We start from the raw sequence: 25,375 nt of genomic DNA on the forward strand, positions 1-25,375 counted from the left end.
ACTACTATCTCTCTACTACTGACTCTGTACTACTCTCTACTATTCACTCTCTACTATTCACTCTCTACTACTCACTATCTACCACTCTACTACTCTCTACTACTTACTCTCTTCTACTAACTCTCTTATACTCTATACGACTCACTCTCCACTACTCTCTACTACTATCTCTCTACTAATGACTCTCTACTATTCACTCTCTACTATTCACTCTCTACTACTCGCTCTCAAGTACTCTCTTTCCACTATTCACGCTCTACTACTCACTCTCTACTACTCTCTACTACTCACTCTTCACTACTCCCTACTTCTCACTCTACTACTCTCTACCACTCACTCTCTACTACTCTACTACTCACTCTTTACTACTCTCTCTCTACTACTCATTCTCTACTACTCACTCTCTACTACTCACTCTACTACTCTCTGCTACTCAATCTGTACTACATTCTCTCTACTACTCACTCTCTACTACTCACTCTCTACTACTCACTCTCTACTACACTCTACTACTCACTCTCCACTACTCACTCTCTACTACTCGCTCTCTACTACTCTCTACTACTCACTCTCTACTATGCTCTGCTACTACTGTCTCCTAATCACTCTCTACTACTCCCTCTCTACTACTCCCTTGTTACTACTCTCTACTACTCATTCTACTGCTCTCTGCTACTCACTCTCTACTACTCACTCTACTACTCTCTACTACTCTCTACTACTCACTCTCTACTACTCTCTCCCTACTACTCACTCTCTACTATTCACTCTCTACTACTCACTCTTTACTATTCACTCTCTACTACTCACTCTCTACTACTCTCCACTACTCACTCTCTACTACTCACTCTCTACTTCTCGCTCTCTACTACTCACTCTCTACTACTCACTCTCTTCTACTCTATGACTCACTCTCTACTACTCACTCTCTTCTACTCTCTACTACTACTCACTCTCTACTACTCTCCACTACTCACTCTCTACTACTCACTCTACTTCTCGCTCTCTACTACTCACTCTGTACTACTAACTCTCTTCTACTCTATACAATTCACTCTCTACTACTCACTACTACTATCTCTCTACTACTGACTCTCTACTACTCTCTACTATTCACTATCTACTACTCTCTAGTACTCTCTCTCCACTACTCAATCTCTACTACTCAAATACTACTCTCTACTACTCACTCTCTACTACTCTCTACTACTCACTATACTACTCTCTACTACTCTCTACCACTTACTCTCTACTACTGTACTACTTGCTCTCTACAACTCACTCGCCACTACTCTCTACTACTCACAATCTACTACTCTCTACTACTCTCTAATACTACTCTCTACTACTCACTCTCTACTACTCTTTACTACTCTCTACTACTCTCTACCACTCACCCTCTACTACTCTACTACTCACTCTCTACTACTCACTCTCTACTACTCTCTACTACGCTCTACTTCTCTTTACTACTACTCTCTACTACTCCCTCTCTGCTACTCTCTACTACTCACTTTACTGCTCTCTACTACTCACTCTCTACTACTCTCCACTACTCTCTACTACTCTCTACTACTCACTGTACTGCTCTCTATTACTCACTCTCTACTACTAACTCTCTGCTACTCACTCTCTACTACTCACTCTCTACTACTTACTCTCTACTACTCACTCTTTACTACTCACTCTCTACTACTCACTCTCTACTACTCACTCTACAACTCTCCACTACTCACTCTCTACTACTCACTCACTACTTCTCGCTCTCTACTAGTCACTCTCTACTACTAACTCTCTTCTACTCAATATGACTCACTCTCTACTACTCACTCTCTACTACTCTCTACTACTATCTCTCTACTACTGACTCTGTACTACTCTCTACTATTCACTCTCTACTATTCACTCTCTACTACTCAATCTCTAGTACTCTCTCTCCACTACTCAATCTCTACTACTCACTCGCCACTACCCTCTACTACTCACTCTCTACTACTCTCCTCTACTCTCTAATACTACTCTCTACTACTCACTCTCTACTACTCACTCTTCTACTCTCTACTACTCTACCACTCACTCTCTACTACTCTACTACTCTCTACTACTCTCTCTTTACTACTCTTGCTCTACTACTCACTCTCTACTACTACTCTCTCCTACTCACTCTCTACTACTCACTCTGTACTACTCTCCACTACTCTCTCTACTACTCACTCTCTTCTACTCACTCTCTACTACTCACTCTCTAATACTCTCTACTACTCACTCTACTACTCTCTACCACTCACTCTCTACTACTCTACTACTCACTCTCTACAACTCTCTCTCTACTAATCATTCTGTACTACTCACTCTTTTCTACTAACTCTACTACTCTCTACCACTCACTCTCTACTACTCTCTCTACTACTCACTCTCTACTACTCACTCTCTACTACTCACTCCTCACTCTCGACTACTCACTCTCTACTACTCACACTATACTACTCTCTACTACTCTCTCAACTACTCACTCTCTACTACTTGCTACTACTCTCTCTACTACTCACTCTCTACTACTGTCTCTACTTCTCACTCGCTACTACTCACTCTCTACTACACACTCTCTACTACTTGCTCTCTACTACTCTCTACTATTCATTCGCCACTACTCTCTACTACTCACACTCTACTACTCTCTACTACTCTCTACTACTCACTCACTAATACTCTCTACCACTCACTCTCTACTACTCTACTACTCACTCTCTACTACTCTCTCTATACTACTCACTCTCTACTACGCTCTACTACTCTCTCCTATTCACTCTCTACTACTCCCTCTCTACTACTCCCTCTCTACTACTCTCTACTACTCACTCTACTGCTCTCTACTACTCACTCTCTTCTACTCACTCTACTACTCTCTACTACTCTCTACTACTCTCTCCCTACTACTCACTCTCTACTATTCACTCTAAACTACTCTTTACTATTCACTCTCTACTACTCACTCTCTACTACTCTCCACTACTCACTCTCTACTACTCACTCTCTACTACTCTCTACTACTACTCACTCTCTACTACTCTCCACTACTCACTCTCTACTACTCACTCTACTTCTTGCTCTCTACTACTCACTCTGTTCTACTAACTCTCTTCTACTCTATACAACTCACTCTCTACTACTCACTCTCTACTACTATCTCTCTACTACTGACTCTCTACTACTCTCTACTATTCACTCTCTACTATTCACTCTCTACTACTCACTCTCTAGTACTCTCTCTCCACTACTCAATCTCTACTACTCACTCGCCACTACCCTCTACTACTCACTCTCTACTACTCTAATACTACTCTCTACTACTCACTCTCTACTACTCACTATTCTACTCTCTACTACTCTCTACCACTTACTCTCTACTACTCTACTACTCACTCTCTACTACTCTCTACTATTCTCTCTCTACTACTCACTCTCTACTACTCTCTACTATGCTCTACTACTCTCTACTACTACTCTCTCCTACTCACTCTCTACTACTCCCTTTCTACTACTTCCGCTCTACTACTCTCCACTACTCACTCTACTGCTCTCTCCTACTCACTCTCTACTATTCACTCTACTACTCTCAACTACTCACTCTCTACTACTCACTCTCTACTACTCACTCTCTACTACTATCTCTCTACTACTGACTCTCTCTAACTCTCTACTACTCTCTCTACTACTCACTCTCTACTACTAACTCTCTTTTACTCTATAAGACTCACTCTCTACTACTCACTCTCTACTACTCTCTACTACTATCTCTCTACTACTGACTCTCTACTACTCTCTACTATTCACTCTCTACTATTCACTCTCTACTACTCACTCTCTAGTACACTCTCTCCACTACTCAATCTCTACCACTCACTCGCCACTACCCTCTACTACTCACTCTCTACTACTCTCTGCTACTCATTCTCCTACTCTCTACTACTCTCTACCACTCACTCTCCACTACTCTACACCTCACTCTCTACTACTCTCTCTCTACTACTCTTGCTCTACTACTCACTCTCTACTTAACCTACTTACTCTCTACTACTCCCTCTCTATTACTCCTTGTCTACTACTCTCTACTACTCACTCTACTGCTCTCTACTACTCACCCTACAACTAACTCTCTACTACTCACTCTCTACTACTCTCTACTACTCTCCACTACTCTCTACTACTCTCTACTACTCACTGTACTGCTCTCTACTACTCACTCTCTACTACTAATTCTCTGCTACTCACTCTCTACCACTCTTCACTACTCACTCTCTACTACTCACTCTCTACTTCTCGCTCTCTACTACTCACTCTCTACTATTCACTCTCTACTACTCACTCTTTACTACTCACTCTCTACTACTCACTCTCTACTACTCACTCTACTACTCTCCACTACTCACTCTCTACTACTCACTCACTACTTCTCGCGCTCTACAAGTCACTCTCTACTACTAACTCTCTTCTACTCAATATGACTCACTCTCTACTACTCACTCTCTACTACTCTCTACTACTATCCCTCTACTACTGACTCTGTAATACTCTCTACTATTCACTCTCTACTACTCACTCTCTAGTACTCTCTCTCCACTACTCAATCTCTACTACTCACTCGCCACTACCCTCTACTACTCACTCTCTACTACTCTCTACTACTCTCTAATACTACTCTCTACTACTCACTCTCTACTACTCACTCTTCTACTCTCTACTACTCTCTACCACTCACTCTCTACTACTCTACTACTCACTCTCTACTACTCTCTACTATTCTCTCTCTACTACTCTTGCTCTACTACTCACTCTCAACTACTACTCTCTCCTACTCACTCTCTACTACTCACTCTCTACTACTCTCCACTCCTCTCTCTACTACTCACTCTCTTCTACTCACTCTCTCATACTCACTCCCTACTACTCTCTACTACTCACTCTCTACTACTCCACTACTCACTCTCTACTACTCTCTCTCTACTACTCATTCTCTACTACTCACTCTTTTCTACTAACTCTACTACTCTACTACTCACTCTCTACTACTCTCTCTACTACTCACTCTCTACTACTCACTCTCTACTACTCACTCCTCACTCTCGACTACTCACTCTCTACTACTCGCACTATACTACTCTCTACTACTCACTCAACTACTCACTCTTTACTACTTGCTATTTCTCTCTCTACTACTCACTCTCTACTACTGTCTCTACTTCTCTCTCGCTACTACTCACTCTCTACTACACACTCTCTACTACTTGCTCTCTACTACTCTCTACTACTCATTCCCCACTACTCTCTACGACTCAGACTCTACTACTCTCTACTACTCACTCTCTACTACTCTCTTCTACTCACTATACTACTCTCTACTACTCTCTACCACTCACTCTCAACTACTCTACTACTCACTCTCTACTACTCTCTACTACTATCTCTCTACTACTGACTCTCTACTACTCTCTACTATTCACTCTCTACTATTCACTCTCTACTACTCACTCTCTAGTACACTCTCTCCACTACTCAATCTCTACCACTCACTCGCCACTACCCTCTACTACTCACTCTCTACTACTCTCTGCTACTCATTCTCCTACTCTCTACTACTCTCTACCACTCACTCTCCACTACTCTACACCTCACTCTCTACTACTCTCTCTCTACTACTCTTGCTCTACTACTCACTCTCTACTACTACTCTCTCCTACTTACTCTCTACTACTCCCTCTCTATTACTCCTTCTCTACTACTCTCTACTACTCACTCTACTGCTCTCTACTACTCACCCTACTACTAACTCTCTACTACTCACTCTCTACTACTCTCTACTACTCTCCACTACTCTCTACTACTCTCTACTACTCACTGTACTGCTCTCTACTACTCACTCTCTACTACTAATTCTCTGCTACTCACTCTCTACCACTCTTCACTACTCACTCTCTACTACTCACTCTCTACTTCTCGCTCTCTACTACTCACTCTCTACTATTCACTCTCTACTACTCACTCTTTACTACTCACTCTCTACTACTCACTCTCTACTACTCACTCTACTACTCTCCACTACTCACTCTCTACTACTCACTCACTACTTCTCGCGCTCTACAAGTCACTCTCTACTACTAACTCTCTTCTACTCAATATGACTCACTCTCTACTACTCACTCTCTACTACTCTCTACTACTATCCCTCTACTACTGACTCTGTAATACTCTCTACTATTCACTCTCTACTACTCACTCTCTAGTACTCTCTCTCCACTACTCAATCTCTACTACTCACTCGCCACTACCCTCTACTACTCACTCTCTACTACTCTCTACTACTCTCTAATACTACTCTCTACTACTCACTCTCTACTACTCACTCTTCTACTCTCTACTACTCTCTACCACTCACTCTCTACTACTCTACTACTCACTCTCTACTACTCTCTACTACTCTCTCTCTACTACTCTTGCTCTACTACTCACTCTCAACTACTACTCTCTCCTACTCACTCTCTACTACTCACTCTCTACTACTCTCCACTCCTCTCTCTACTACTCACTCTCTACTACTCTCTCTACTACTCACTCTCTACTACTCACTCTCTACTACTCACTCTCTACTACTCACTCCTCACTCTCGACTACTCACTCTCTACTACTCGCACTATACTACTCTCTACTACTCACTCAACTACTCACTCTTTACTACTTGCTATTACTCTCTCTACTACTCACTCTCTACTACTGTCTCTACTTCTCTCTCGCTACTACTCACTCTCTACTACACACTCTCTACTACTTGCTCTCTACTACTCTCTACTACTCATTCCCCACTACTCTCTACGACTCAGACTCTACTACTCTCTACTACTCACTCTCTACTACTCTCTACTACTCACTATACTACTCTCTACTACTCTCTACCACTCACTCTCAACTACTCTACTACTCACTCTCTACTACTCTCTACTACTCTCTCTCTACTTCTCACTCTTTACTACGCTCTACTACTATCTCCTACTCACTCTCTACTACTCCCTCTCTACTACTCCCTCTCTACTACTCTCTACTACTCACTCTACTGCTCTCTACTACTCACTCTCTTCTACTCACTCTACTACTCTCTACTACTCTCTAATACTCACTCTCTACTACTCTCTCCCTACTACTCACTCTCTACTATTCACTCTCTACTACTCTTTACTATTCACTCTCTACTACTTACTCTCTACTACTCTCCACTACTCACTCACTACTACTCACTCTACTTCTCGCTCTCTTCTACTCACTCTCTACTACTCACTCTCTTCTACTCTATATGACTCACTCTCTACTACTCACTCTCTACTACTCTCTACTACTACTCACTCTCTACTACTCTCCACTACTCACTCTCTACTACTCACTCCACTTCTTGCTCTCTACTACTCACTCTGTTCTACTAACTCTCTTCTACTCTATACAACTCACTCTCTACTACTCACTCTCTACTACTCTCTACTACTATCTCTCTACTACTGACTCTCTACTACTCACTCTCTACTATTCACTCTCTACTACTCACTCTCTAATACTCTCTCTCCACTACTCAATCTCTACTACTCACTCACCACCACCCTCTACTACTCACTCTCTACTACTCTAATACTACTCTCTACTACTCACTCTCTACTACTTTCTACTACTCACTATACTACTCTCTACTACTCTCTACCACTTACTCTCTACTACTCTACTACTCACTCTCTACTACTCTCTTCTATTTTCTCTCTACTACTCACTCTCTACTACTCTCTACTATGCTCTACTACTCTCTACTACTACTCTCTCTTACTCACTCTCTACTACTCCCTCTCTACTACTCTCCACTACTCGCTCTACTGCTCTCTACTACTCACTCTCTACTACTACTCACTCTCTACTACTCTCTCTCTACTAATCATTCTCTACTACTCACTCTTTTCTACTAACTCTACTACTCTCTACCACTCACTCTCTACTACTCTCTCTACTACTCACTCTCTACTACTCACTCTCTACTACTCACTCCTCACTCTCGACTACTCACTCTCTACTACTCACACTATACTACTCTCTACTACTCACTCAACTACTCACTCTCTACTACTTGCTACTACTCTCTCTACTACTCACTCTCTACTACTGTCTCTACTTCTCACTCGCTACTACTCACTCTCTACTACACACTCTCTACTACTTGCTCTCTACTACTCTCTACTATTCATTCGCCACTACTCTCTACTACTCACACTCTACTACTCTTTACTACTCTCTAATATTACTCTCTACTACTCACTCACTAATACTCTCTACTACTCACTATACTACTCTCTACTACTCTCTACCACTCACTCTCTACTACTCTACTACTCACTCTCTACTACTCTCTCTCTACTACTCACTCTCTACTATGCTCTACTACTACTCTCTCCTATTCACTCTCTACTACTCCCTCTCTACTACTCCCTCTTTACTACTCTCTACTACTCACTCTACTGCTCTCTACTACTCACTCTCTTCTACTCACTCTAAAACTCTCTACTACTCTCTACTACTCTCTCCCTACTACTCACTCTCTACTATTCACTCTAAACTACTCTTTACTATTCACTCTCTACTACTCACTCTCTACTACTCTCCACTACTCACTCTCTACTACTCACTCTCTACTACTCTCTACTACTACTCACTCTCTACGACTCTCCACTACTCACTCTCTACTACTCACTCTACTTCTTGCTCTCTACTACTCACTCTGTTCTACTAACTCTCTTCTACTCTATACAACTCACTCTCTACTACTCACTCTCTACTACTATCTCTCTACTACTGACTCTCTACTACTCTCTACTATTCACTCTCTACTATTCACTCTCTACTACTCACTCTCTAGTACTCTCTCTCCACTACTCAATCTCTACTACTCACTCGCCACTACCCTCTACTACTCACTCTGTACTACTCTAATACTACTCTCTACTACTCACTCTGTACTACTCACTATACTACTCTCTACTACTCTCTACCACTTACTCTCTACTACTCTACTACTCACTCTCTACTACTCTCTACTATTCTCTCTCTACTACTCACTCTCTACTACTCTCTACTACGCTCTACTACTCTCTCCTACTCACTCTCTACTACTCCCTCTCTACTACTCCCGCTCTACTACTCTCCACTACTCACTCTACTGCTCACTCTCTACTACTCACTCTCTACTACTATCTCTCTACTACTGACTCTCTACTACTCTCTACTACTCTCAACTACTCACTCTCTACTACTCACTCTCTACTACTCACTCTCTACTACTATCTCTCTACTACTGACTCTCTACTACTCTCTACTACTCTCTCTACTACTCACCCTCTACTACTAACTCTCTTTTACTCTATAAGACTCACTCTCTACTACTCACTCTCCACTACTCTCTACTACTATCTCTCTACTACTGACTCTCTACTACTCTCTACTATTCACTCTCTACTATTCACGCTCTACTACTCACTCTCTAGTACACTCTCTCCACTACTCAATCTCTACTACTCACTCGCCACTACCCTCTACTACTCACTCTCTACTACTCTCTGCTACTCATTCTCCTACTCTCTACTACTCTCTAGCAACTCACTCTCCACTACTCTACAACTCACTCTCTACTACTCTCTCTACTACTCTTGCTATACTACTCACTCTCTACTACTACTCTCTCCTACTTACTCTCTACTACTCCCTCTCTATTACCCCTTTTCTACTACTCTCTACTACTCACTCTACTGCTCTCTACTACTCACCCTACTACTAACTCTCTACTACTCACTCTCTACTACTCTCTACTACTCTCCACTACTCTCTACTACTCTCTACTACTCACTGTACTGCTATCTACTACTCACTCTCTACCACTAACTCTCTGCTACTCACTCTCTACCACTCTTCACTACTCACTCTCTACTACTCACTCTCTACTTCTCGCTCTCTACTACTCACTCTCTACTATTCACTCTCTACTACTCACACTTTACTACTCACTCTCTACTACTCACTCTCTACTACTCACTCTACTACTCTCCACTACTCACTCTCTACTACTCACTCACTACTTCTCACTCTCTACTAGTCACTCTCTACTACTAACTCTCTTCTACTCAATATGACTCACTCTCTACTACTCTCTACTACTATCCCTCTACTACTGACTCTGTAATACTCTCTACTATTCACTCTCTACTATTCACTCTCTACTACTCACTCTCTAGTACTCTCTCTCCACTACTCAATCTCTACTACTCACTCGCCACTACCCTCTACTACTCACTCTCTACTACTCTCTACTACTCTCTAATACTACTCTCCACTACTCACTCCCTACTACTCACTCTTCTACTCTCTACTACTCTCTACCACTCACTCTCTACTACTCTACTACTCACTCTCTACTACTCTCTACTACTCTCTCTCTACTACTCTTGCTCTACCACTCACTCTCTACTACTACTCTCTCCTACTCACTCTCTACTACTCTCCACTCTTCTCTCTACTACTCACTCTCTTCTACTCACTCTCTCATACTCACTCTCTACTACTCTCTACTACTCACTCTACTACTCTCTACCACTCACTCTCTACTACTCACTCTCTACTACTCTCTCTCTCTACTACTCATTCTCTACTACTCACTCTTTTCTACTAACTCTACTACTCTACTACTCACTCTCTACTACTCTCTCTACTACTCACTCTCTACTACTCACTCCTCACTCTCGACTACTCACTCTCTACTACTCACACTATACTACTCTCTACTACTCACTCAACTACTCACTCTTTACTACTTGCTATTCCTCTCTCTACTACTCACTCTCTACTACTGTCTCTACTTCTCACTCGCTACTACTCACTCTCTACTACATACTCTCTACTACTTGCTCTCTACTACTCTCTACTACTCATTCGCCACTACTCTCTACTACTCACACTCTACTACTCTCTACTACTCTCTAATACTACTCTCTACTACTCACTCTCTACTACTCTCTACTACTCACTATACTACTCTACTACTCTCTACCACTCACTCTCTACTACTCTCTCTCTCTACTACTCATTCTCTACTACTCACTCTTTTCTACTAACTCTACTACTCTACTACTCACTCTCTACTACTCTCTCTACTACTCACTCTCTACTACTCACTCTCTACTACTCACTCCTCACTCTCGACTACTCACTCTCTACTACTCGCACTATACTACTCTCTACTACTCACTCAACTACTCACTCTTTACTACTTGCTATTCCTCTCTCTACTACTCACTCTCTACTACTGTCTCTACTTCTCACTCGCTACTACTCACTCTCTACTACATACTCTCTACTACTTGCTCTCTACTACTCTCTACTACTCATTCGCCACTACTCTCTACTACTCACACTCTACTACTCTCTACTACTCTCTAATACTACTCTCTACTACTCACTCTCTACTACTCTCTACTACTCACTATACTACTCTACTACTCTCTACCACTCACTCTCTACTACTCCACTACTCACTCTCTACTACTCTCTCTCTCTACTACTCATTCTCTACTACTCACTCTTTTCTACTAACTCTACTACTCTACTACTCACTCTCTACTACTCTCTCTACTACTCACTCTCTACTACTCACTCCTCACTCTCGACTACTCACTCTCTACTACTCGCACTATACTACTCTCTACTACTCACTCAACTACTCACTCTTTACTACTTGCTATTCCTCTCTCTACTACTCACTCTCTACTACTGTCTCTACTTCTCACTCGCTACTACTCACTCTCTACTACATACTCTCTACTACTTGCTCTCTACTACTCTCTACTACTCATTCGCCACTACTCTCTACTACTCACACTCTACTACTCTCTACTACTCTCTAATACTACTCTCTACTACTCACTCTCTACTACTCTCTACTACTCACTATACTACTCTCTACTACTCTCTACTACTCACTCTCTACTACTCTCTACTACTCTCTCTCTACTTCTCACTCTCTACTACGCTCTACTACTACTCTCTCCTACTCACTCTCTACTACGCCCTCTCTACTACTCCCTCTCTATTTCTCTCTACTACTCACTCTACTGCTCTCTACTACTCACTCTCTTCTACTCACTCTACTACTCTCTACTACTCTATAAAACTCACTCTCTACTACTCTCTCCCTACTACTCACTCTCTACTATTCACTCTCTACTACTCTTTACTATTCACTCTCTACTACTTACTCTCTACTACTCTCCACTACTCACTCACTACTACTCACTCTCTGCTTCTCGCTCTCTACTACTCACTCTCTACTACTCACTCTCTTCTACTCTATATGACTCACTCTCTACTACTCACTCTCTACTACTCTCTACTACTACTCACTCTCTACTACTTTCCAATACTCACTCTCTACTACCCACTCTACTTCTTGCTCTCTACTACTCACTCTGTTCTACTAAATCTCTTCTCCTCTATACAACTCACTCTCTACTACTCACTCTCTACTACTCTCTACTACTATCTCTCTACTACTGACTCTCTACTACTCTCTACTATTCACTCTCTACTATTCACTCTCTACTACTCACTCTCTAGTACTCTCTCTCCACTACTCAATCTCTACTACTCACTCACCACTACCCTCTACTACTCACTCTCTACTACTCTAATACTACTCTCTACTACTCACTCTCTACTACTCTCTACTACTCACTATACTACTCTCTACTACTCTCTACCACTTACTCTCTACTACTCTACTACTCACTCTCTACTACTCTCTTCTATTTTCTCTCTACTACTCACTCTCTACTACTCTCTACTACGCTCTACTACTCTCTACTACTACTCTCTCTTACTCACACTCTACTACTCCCTCTCTACTACTCCCTCTCTACTACTCTCCACTACTCACTCTACTGCTCTCTACTACTCACTCTCTACTACTCACTCTCTACTACTCACTCTCTACTACTATCTCTCTACTACTGACTCTCTACTACTCTCTACTACTCTCTCTACTACTCACTCTCTACTACTAACTCTCTTCTACTCTATACCACTCACTCTCTACTACTCACTCTCTACTACTCTCTACTACTATCTCTCTACTACTGACTCTCTACTACTCTCTACTGTTCACTCTCTACTATTCACTCTCTACTACTCACTCTCTAGTACACTCTCTGCACTACTCAATCTCTACTACTCACTCGCCACTACCCTCTACTACTCACTCTCTACTACTCTCTTCCTACTACTCACTCTCTACTATTCACTCTCTACTACTCACTCTCTACTACTTACTCTCTACTACTCTCTACTACTCTCTGCTACTCACTCTACTACTCTCTACCACTCACTCTCTACTACTCCACTACTCACTCTCTACTACTCATTCTCTACTACTCACTCTCTACTACTACCTCTACTACTCTCTACTACTCACTCTCTACTACTCTATCTCTGCTACTCACTCTCTACTACTCACTCTCTACTACTCACTCTCTACTCCACTCTACTACTCACTCTCCACTACTCACTCTCTACTACTCGCACTATACTACTCTCTACTACTCACTCAACTACTCACTCTCTACTACTTGCTACTACTCTCTCTACTACTCACTCTCTACTACTGTCTCTACTTCTCACTCGCTACTACTCACTCTCTACTACACACTCTCTACTACTTGCTCTCTACTACTCTCTACTACTCATTTGCCACTACTCTCTACTACTCACACTCTACTACTCTCTACTACTCTCTAATACTACTCTCTACTACTCACTCTCTACTACTCTCTACTACTCACTATACTACTCTCTACTACTCTCTACCAATCACTCTCTACTACTCTACTACACACTCTCTACTACGCTCTACTACTCTCTACTATTCTATCTCTACTACTCACTCTCTACTACGCTCTACTACTCTCTACTACTACTCTCTCCTACTCACTCTCTACTACTCCCTCTCTACTACTCCCTCTCTACTACTCACTCTACTGCTCTCTACTACTCACTCTCTACTACTCACTACTACTCACTCTCTACTACTCTCTCCCTACTACTCACTCTCTACTATTCACTCTCTACTACTCACTCTTTACTATTCACTCTCTATAACTCGCTCTCTACTACTCACTATCCACCACTATAGTACTCTACTACTCTCTCTACTACTCACTCTCAACTACTCTACTACTCTCTACTTCTCTCTCTACTACTCACTCTCTACTACTCATTCTACTACTCTCTACCACTCACTCTCTACTACTCTACTACTCACTCTCTACTACTCTCTACTACTTTCTCTCTACTACTCACTCTCTTCTACTCACTTTACTACTCACTCTCTACTACTCTACTACTCACTCTCTACTACTCTCTACTACTCACTCTACTACTCTCTACCACTCACTCTCTACTACTCTACTACTCACTTTCTACTACTCTCTACTACTCACTCTCTACTACTCACTCTACTACTCTCTACTACTCACTCTCTACTATTCACTCTCTACTACTCTACTGCTCTCTAGTACTCTATCTCTACTACTCTCGCTACTTCTCACTCTGCACTACTCACTCTCTACTACTCTCTCTCTACTACTCTCTCTCTACTATGCTCTACTACACACTCTCTACTACTCTCTCTATTACTCTCTACTGCTCACTCTACTACTCCCTCTCTACTACTCTCCACTACTCGCTCTACTGCTCTCTACTACTCACTCTCTACTACTCACTCCCTACTACTCACTCTCTACTACTCTCTCTCTACTAATCATTCTCTACTACTCACTCTTTTCTACTAACTCTACTACTCTCTACCACTCACTCTCTACTACTCTCTCTACTACTCACTCTCTACTACTCACTCTCTACTACTCACTCCTCACTCTCGACTACTCACTCTCTACTACTCACACTATACTACTCTCTACTACTCACTCAACTACTCACTCTCTACTACACACTCTCTACTACTTGCTCTCTACTACTCTCTACTATTCATTCGCCACTACTCTCTACTACTCACACTCTACTACTCTCTACTACTCTCTAATATTACTCTCTACTACTCACTCACTAATACTCTCTACTACTCACTATACTACTCTCTACTACTCTCTACCACTCACTCTCTACTACTCTACTACTCACTCTCTACTACTCTCTCTCTACTACTCACTCTCTACTATGCTCTACTACTACTCTCTCCTATTCACTCTCTACTACTCCCTCTCTTCTACTCACTCTACTACTCTCTACTACTCTCTTCCTACTACTCACTCTCTACTATTCACTCTAAACTACTCTTTACTATTCACTCTCTACTACTCACTCTCTACTACTCTCCACTACTCACTCTCTACTACTCACTCTCTACTACTCTCTACTACTACTCACTCTCTACGACTCTCCACTACTCACTCTCTACTACTCACTCTACTTCTTGCTCTCTACTACTCACTCTGTTCTACTAACTCTCTTCTACTCTATACAACTCACTCTCTACTACTCACTCTCTACTACTAGCTCTCTACTACTGACTCTCTACTACTCTCTACTATTCACTCTCTACTATTCACTCTCTACTACTCACTCTCTAGTACTCTCTCTCCACTACTCAATCTCTACTACTCACTCGCCACTACCCTCTACTACTCACTCTCTACTACTCTAATACTACTCTCTACTACTCACTCTGTACTACTCACTATACTACTCTCTACTACTCTCTACCACTTACTCTCTACTACTCTACTACTCACTCTCTACTACTCTCTACTATTCTCTCTCTACTACTCACTCTCTACTACTCTCTACTACGCTCTACTACTCTCTACTACTACTCTCTCCTACTCACTCTCTACTACTCCCTCTCTACTACTCCTGCTCTACTACTCTCCACTACTCACTCTACTGCTCACTCTCTACTACTCACTCTCTACTACTATCTCTCTACTACTGACTCTCTACTACGCTCTACTACTCTCAAATACTCACTCTCTACTATTCACTCTCTACTACTCACTCTCTACTACTATCTCTCTACTACTGACTCTCTACTACTCTCTACTACTCTCTCTACTACTCACCCTCTACTACTAACTCTCTTTTACTCTATAAGACTCACTCTCTACTACTCACTCTCCACTACTCTCTACTACTATCTCTCTACTACTGACTCTCTACTACTCTCTACTATTCACTCTCTACTATTCACGCTCTACTACTCACTCTCTAGTACACTCTCTCCACTACTCAATCTCTACTACTCACTCGCCACTACCCTCTACTACTCACTCTCTACTACTCTCTGCTACTCATTCTCCTACTCTCTACTACTCTCTACCACTCACTCTCCACTACTCTACAACTCACTCTCTACTACTCTCTCTACTACTCTTGCTATACTACTCACTCTCTACTACTACTCTCTCCTACTTACTCTCTACTACTCCCTCTCTATTACCCCTTCTCTACTACTCTCTACTACTCACTCTACTGCTCTCTACTACTCACCCTACTACTAACTCTCTACTACTCACTCTCTACTACTCTCTACTACTCTCCACTACTCTCTACTACTCTCTACTACTCACTGTACTGCTCTCTAATACTCACTCTCTACCACTAACTCTCTGCTACTCACTCTCTACCACTCTTCACTACTCACTCTCTACTACTCACTCTCTACTTCTCGCTCTCTACTACTCACTCTCTACTATTCACTCTCTACTACTCACTCTTTACTACTCACTCTCTACTACTCACTTTTACTACTCACTCTACTACTCTCCACTACTCACTCTCTACTACTCACTCACTACTTCTCGCTCTCTACTAGTCACTCTCTACTACTAACTCTCTTCTACTCAATATGACTCACTCTCTACTACTATCCCTCTACTACTGACTCTATAATACTCTCTACTATTCACTCTCTACTATTCACTCTCTACTACTCACTCTCTAGTACTCTCTCTCCACTACTCAATCTCTACTACTCACTCGCCACTACCCTCTACTACTCACTCTCTACTACTCTCTACTACTCTCTAATACTACTCTCTACTACTCACTCTCTACTACTCACTCTTCTACTCTCTACTACTCTCCACCACTCACTCTTCACTACTCTACTACTCACTCTCTACTACTCTCTACTACTCTCTCTCTACTACTCTTGCTCTACCACTCACTCTCTACTACTACTCTCTCCTACTCACTCTCTACTACTCACTCTCTACTACTCTCCACTCCTCTCTCTACTACTCACTCTCTTCTACTCACTCTCTACTACTTACTCTCTACTACTCTCCACTCCTCTCTCTACCACTCACTCTCCACTACTCTACAACTCACTCTCTACTACTCTCTCTACTACTCTTGCTATACTACTCACTCTCTACTACTACTCTCTCCTACTTACTCTCTACTACTCCCTCTCTATTACCCCTTCTCTACTACTCTCTACTACTCACTCTACTGCTCTCTACTACTCACCCTACTACTAACTCTCTACTACTCACTCTCTACTACACTCTACTACTCTCCACTACTCTCTACTACTCTCTACTACTCACTGTACTGCTCTCTACTACTCACTCTCTACCACTAACTCTCTGCTACTCACTCTCTACCACTCTTCACTACTCACTCTCTCCTACTCACTCTCTACTTCTCGCTCTCTACTACTCACTCTCTACTATTCACTCTCTACTACTCACTCTTTACTACTCACTCTCTACTACTCACTCTCTACTACTCACTCTACTACTCTCCACTACTCACTCTCTACTACTCACTCACTACTTCTCGCTCTCTACTAGTCACTCTCTACTACTAACTCTCTTCTACTCAATATGACTCACTCTCTACTACTATCCCTCTACTACTGACTCTATAATACTCTCTACTATTCACTCTCTACTATTCACTCTCTACTACTCACTCTCTAGTACTCTCTCACCACTACTCAATCTCTACTACTCACTCGCCACTACCCTCTACTACTCACTCTCTACTACTCTCTACTACTCTCTAATACTACTCTCTACTACTCACTCTCTACTACTCAGTCTTCTACTCTCTACTACTCTCTACCACTCACTCTCCACTACTCTACTACTCACTCTCTACTACTCTCTACTACTCTCTCTCTACTACTCTTGCTCTACCACTCACTCTCTACTACTACTCTCTCCTACTCACTCTCTACTACTCACTCTCTACTACTCTCCACTCCTCTCTCTACTACTCACTCTCTTCTACTCACTCTCTCATACTCACTCTCTACTACTCTCTACTACTCACTCTACTACTCTCTACCACTCACTCTCTACTACTCCACTACTCACTCTCTACTACTCTCTCTCTCTACTACTCATTCTCTACTACTCACTCTTTTCTACTAACTCTACTACTCTACTACTCACTCTCTACTACTCTCTCTACTACTCACTCTCTATTACTCACTCTCTACTACTCTCTACTACTCACTCAACTACTCACTCTTTACTACTTGCTATTCCTCTCTCTACTACTCACTCTCTACTACTGTCTCTACTTCTCATTCGCTAATACTCACTCTCTACTACATACTCTCTACTACTTGCTCTCTACTACTCTCTACTACTCATTCTCCACTACTCTCTACTACTCACACTCTACTACTCTCTACTACTCTCTAATACTACTCTCTACTACTCACTCTCTACTACTCTCTACTACTCTCTATACTACTCTACTACTCTCTACCACTCACTCTCTACTACTCCACTACTCACTCTCTACTACTCTCTCTCTCTACTACTCATTCTCTACTACTCACTCTTTTCTACTAACTCTACTACTCTACTACTCACTCTCTACTACTCTCTCTACTACTCACTCTCTACTACTCACTCTCTACTACTGACTCCTCACTCTCGACTACTCACTCTCTACTACTCGCACTATACTACTCTCTACTACTCACTCAACTACTCACTCTTTACTACTTGCTATTCCTCTCTCTACTACTCACTCTCTACTACTGTCTCTACTTCTCACTCGCTACTACTCACTCTCTACTACATACTCTCTACTACTTGCTCTCTACTACTCTCTACTACTCATTCGCCACTACTCTCTACTACTCACACTCTACTACTCTCTACTACTCTCTAATACTACTCTCTACTACTCACTCTCTACTACTCTCTACTACTCACTATACTACTCTCTACTACTCTCTACTACTCACTCTCTACTACTCTCTACTACTCTCTCTCTACTTCTCACTCTCTACTATGCTCTACTACTACTCTCTTCTACTCACTCTCTACTATGCCCTCTCTACTACTCCCTCTCTACTACTCACTCTACTGCTCTCTACTACTCACTCTCTTCTACTCACTCTACTACTCTCTACTAGTCTATAAAACTCACTCTCTACTACTCTCTCCCTACTACTCACTCTCTACTATTCAGTCTCTACTACTCTTTACTATTCACTCTCTACTACTTACTCTCTACTACTCTCCACTACTCACTCACTACTACTCACTCTCTGCTTCTCGCTCTCTACTACTCACTCTCTACTACTCACTCTCTTCTACTCTATATGACTCACTCTCTACTACTCACTCTCTACTACTACTCACTCTCTACTACTCTCCACTACTCACTCTCTACTACTCACTCTACTTCTTGCTCTCTACTACTCACTCTGTTCTACTAACTCTCTTCTACTCTATACAACTCACTCTCTACTACTCACTCTCTACTACTCTCTACTACTATCTCTCTACTACTGACTCTCTACTACTCTCTACTATTCACTCTCTACTATTCACTCTCTACTACTCACTCTCTAGTACTCTCTCTCCACTACTCAATCTCTACTACTCACTCACCACTACCCTTTACTACTCACTCTCTACTACTCTAATACTACTCTCTACTACTCACTCTCTACTACTCTCTACTACTCACTATACTACTCTCTACTACTCTCTACCACTTACTCTCTACTACTCTACTACTCACTCTCTACTACTCTCTTCTATTTTCTCTCTACTACTCACTCTCTACTACTCTCTACTACGCTCTACTACTCTCTACTACTACTCTCTCTTACTCACACTCTACTACTCCCTCTCTACTACTCTCCACTACTCGCTCTACTGCTCTCTACTACTCACTCTCTACTACTCACTCTCTACTACTCACTCTCTACTACTATCTCTCTACTACTGACTCTCTACTACTCTCTACTACTCTCTCTACTACTCACTCTCTACTACTAACTCTCTTCTACTCTATACCACTCACTCTCTACTACTCACTCTCTACTACTCTCTACTACTATCTCTCTACTACTGACTCTCTACTACTCTCTACTGTTCACTCTCTACTATTCACTCTCTACTACTCACTCTCTAGTACACTCTCTCCACTACTCAATCTCTACTACTCACTCGCCACTACCCTCTACTACTCACTCTCTACTACTCTCTGCTACTCATTCTTCTACTCTCTACTACTCTCTACCACTCACTCTCTACTACTCTACTACTCACTCTCTACAACTCTCTACTACTCTCTCTATACTACTCTTGCTCTACTACTCACTCTCTCCTACTTACTCTCTACTACTCCCTCTCTATTACTCCTTCTCTACTACTCTCTACTACTCACTCTACTGCTCTCTATTACTCACCCTACTACTAATTCTCTACTACTCACTCTACTACTCTCTACTACTCCCTACTACTCACTCTCTACTACTCTCTCCCTACTACTCACTCTCTACTATTCACTCTCTAGTACTCACTCTCTACTACTTACTCTCTACTACTCTCTACTACTCTCTGCTACTCACTCTACTACTCTCTACCACTCACTCTCTACTACTCCACTACTCACTCTCTACTACTCTCTCTCTACTACTCATTCTCTACTACTCACTCTCTACTACTACCTCTACTACTCTCTACTACTCACTCTCTACTTCTCTCTCTCTGCTACTCACTCTCTACTACTCACTCTCTACTACTCACTCTCTACTCCACTCTACTACTCACTCTCCACTACTCACTCTCTACTACTCGCACTATACTATCTCTACTACTCACTCAACTACTCACTCTCTACTACTTGCTACTACTCTCTCTACTACTCACTCTCTACTACTGTCTCTACTTCTCACTCGCTACTACTCACTCTCTACTACACACTCTCTACTACTTGCTGTCTACTACTCTCTACTACTCATTCGCCACTACTCTCTACTACTCACACTCTACTACTCTCTACTACTCTCTAATACTACTCTCTACTACTCACTCTCTACTACTCTCTACTACTCACTATACTACTCTCTACTACTCTCTACCAATCACTCTCTACTACTCTACTACTCACTCTCTACTACGCTCTACTACTCTCTACTATTCTCTCTCTACTACTCACTCTCTACTCCACTCTACTACTCACTCTCCACTACTCACTCTCTACTACTCGCACTATACTACTCTCTACTACTCACTCAACTACTCACTCTCTACTACTTGCTACTACTCTCTCTACTACTCACTCTCTACTACTGTCTCTACTTCTCACTCGCTACTACTCACTCTCTACTACACACTCTCTACTACTTGCTCTCTACTACTCTCTACTACTCATTTGCCACTACTCTCTACTACTCACACTCTACTACTCTCTACTACTCTCTAATACTACTCTCTACTACTCACTCTCTACTACTCTCTACTACTCACTATACTACTCTCTACTACTCTCTACCAATCACTCTCTACTACTCTACTACACACTCTCTACTACGCTCTACTACTCTCTACTATTCTATCTCTACTACTCACTCTCTACTACGCTCTACTACTCTCTACTACTACTCTCTCCTACTCACTCTCTACTACTCCCTCTCTACTACTCCCTCTCTACTACTCACTCTACTGCTCTCTACTACTCACTCTCTACTACTCACTACTACTCACTCTCTACTACTCTCTCCCTACTACTCACTCTCTACTATTCACTCTCTACTACTCACTCTTTACTATTCACTCTCTATAACTCGCTCTCTACTACTCACTATCCACCACTATAGTACTCTACTACTCTCTCTACTACTCACTCTCGACTACTCTACTACTCTCTACTTCTCTCTCTACTACTCACTCTCTACTACTCATTCTACTACTCTCTACCACTCACTCTCTACTACTCTACTACTCACTCTCTACTACTCTCTACTACTTTCTCTCTACTACTCACTCTCTTCTACTCACTTTACTACTCACTCTCTACTACTCTACTACTCACTCTCTACTACTCTCTACTACTCACTCTACTACTCTCTACCACTCACTCTCTACTACTCTACTACTCACTTTCCACTACTCTCTACTACTCACTCTCTACTACTCACTCTACTACTCTCTACTACTCACTCTCTACTACTCTCTCTCTACTACTCACTCTCTCCTCACTCTCTACTACTCACGCTCTACTCCACTCTACTACTCACTCTCCACTACTCACTCTCTACTACTCACTCTCTACTACTCACTCAACTATTCACTCTCTACTACTCGCTACTACTCTCTCTACTACTCACTCCACTACACTCTCTACTTCTCACTCTCTACTACTGACTCTCTACTTCACACTCTCTACTACTTGCTCTCTACCCCTCACTCTCTACTACTCTACTACTCACTCTCTACTACTCTCTACTACTTTCTCTCTACTACTCACTCTCTTCTACTCACTTTACTACTCACTCTCTACTACTCTACTACTCACTCTCTACTACTCTCTACTACTCACTCTACTACTCTCTACCACTCACTCTCTACTACTCTACTACTCACTTTCTACTACTCTGTACTACTCACTCTCTACTACTCACTCTACTACTCTCTACTACTCACTCTCTACTACTCTCTCTCTACTACTCACTCTCTCCTCACTCTCTACTACTCACGCTCTACTCCACTCTACTACTCACTCTCCACTACTCACTCTCTACTACTCACTCTCTACTACTCACTCAACTATTCACTCTCTACTACTCGCTACTACTCACTCTACTTCTCACTCTCTACTACTCTCTACTACTCACTCTCTACTACTCCAGTACTCTCTACTACTCACTCTCTACTATTCACTCTCTACTACTCTACTGCTCTCTAGTACTCTCTCTCTACTACTCTCGCTACTTCTCACTCTCCACTACTCACTCTCTACTACTCTCTCTCTACTACTCTCTCTCTACTATGCTCTACTACACACTCTCTACTACTCTCTCTATTACTCTCTACTGCTCACTCTACTACTCACTCGACTACTCTCTCTCTACTATTCTCTCTCTACTACTCTCTAATACTCTCTCTCTACTACTCACCACTACTCACTACTACTCACTCTCTGCTTCTCTCTGCTACTCACTCTCTACTACTCACTCTCTACTACTCACTCTCTACTACTCTCTACTACTCACTCTCTACTACTCTCTACTACTCACTCTACTACTCTCTACTACTCTCTACCCCTCACTCTCTACTCTCTACTACTCACTCTACTACTCTCTACTACTCTCTACCACTCACTCTCTACTACTCTACTACTCACTCTACTACTCTCTACTACTCTCTCTCTACTACTCTCTCTCTACTACTCACTCTCTACTACTCTCTCCTACTCACTCTCTACTACTCCCTCTCTACTACTCCCTCTCTACTACTCCCTCTCTACTACTCTCTACTTCTCACTCTACTGCTCTCTACTACTCAATCTCTACTACTAACTCTCTACTACTCACTGTACTACTCTCTACTACTCCCTACTACTCACTCTCTACTACTCTCTCCCTACTACTCACTCTCTACTATTCACTCTCTACTACTCACTCTATTCTACTCACTCTCTAGTACTCACTCTCTACTACTCACTCTCTACTACTCTCCACTGCTCACTCTCTACTACTCACTCTCTACTTTTTTCTCTCTACTACTCGCTCTCTACTACACTCTACTACTCACTCTCCACTACTCACTCTCTACTACTTGCTCTCTACTACACTCTACTACTCACTCTCTACTACTCACTCTCTACCACTCTACTACTCTCTACTATTCTCTCTACTACTCACTCTATACTACTAACTCTTCTACTCTATACGACTCACTCTCTACTACTCACTCTCTACTACTCTCTACTACTATCTCTCTACTACTGACTCCCTACTACTCTCCACTATTCACTCTCTACTGTTCACTCTCTACTACTCACTCTCTAGTACTCTCCACTACTCAGTCTCTACTACTCACTCTCTACTACTCACTCTCTACTACTCACTACTACTCTCTCTACTACTCACTCTCTACTGCACACTCTCTACTACTTGCTCTCTACCACTCACTCTTTACTACTCTTTACTACTCACTCTACTTCTCACTCTCTACTATTCTCTACTACTCACTCTCTACAACTCCAGTACTCTCTACTACTCACTCTCTACTACTCACTCCCTACTACTCACTCTCTACTACTCTACTACTCTTTACTACTCTCTCTCCACTACTCTCGCTACTTCTCACTCCCCACTACTCTCTAATACTCTCTCTCTACTACTCACTAATACTCACTCTACTACTCACTCTCTGCCTCTCTCTGCTACTCACTCTCTACTACTCACTCTCTACTACTCACTCTCTACTACTCTCTACTACTCACTCTCTACTACTTTCTATTACTCACTCTTCTCTACTCACTCTCTAATACTAACTCTACTACACTCTACTACTCACTCTCTGCTACTCTCTCTACTACTCTCTACTACTTTCCACTACTCTCTACTATTCAATCTCTACTCTCTATTACTCACTCTCTACCTCTTTACCTCTCTCTCTACTACTCTCTACCTCTCTACCTCCACCTCTCTACCTCTACCTCTCTACCTCTACCTCTCTACCTCTATACCTCTAGCCTCTCTACCTCTCTCTACACATATGCATATATATATATATATATTAGCGCTCCAAAACTCCCAGGAAAATGACTCCAAAGGAAAGTAGCACACGCAGGGGAGGTTTCCACAGGTGTTTAATGAAGAAACCAACAGCAACGACGCGTTTCGCCTTGGGGCTTCATCAAGTTGTGCAGAGAGCCGAGGCGTGCGTCGGATTTAAAAGGACACCATGTGAATACATGAAACAAAGGTAGGACTATACAGTACATTCATGGTCGCCATGTTGGAATG

Source organism: Lissotriton vulgaris, chromosome 8 (genome assembly GCF_964263255.1).
Source record: "Lissotriton vulgaris chromosome 8, aLisVul1.2, whole genome shotgun sequence".
NCBI lineage: Eukaryota > Metazoa > Chordata > Amphibia > Caudata > Salamandridae > Lissotriton > Lissotriton vulgaris.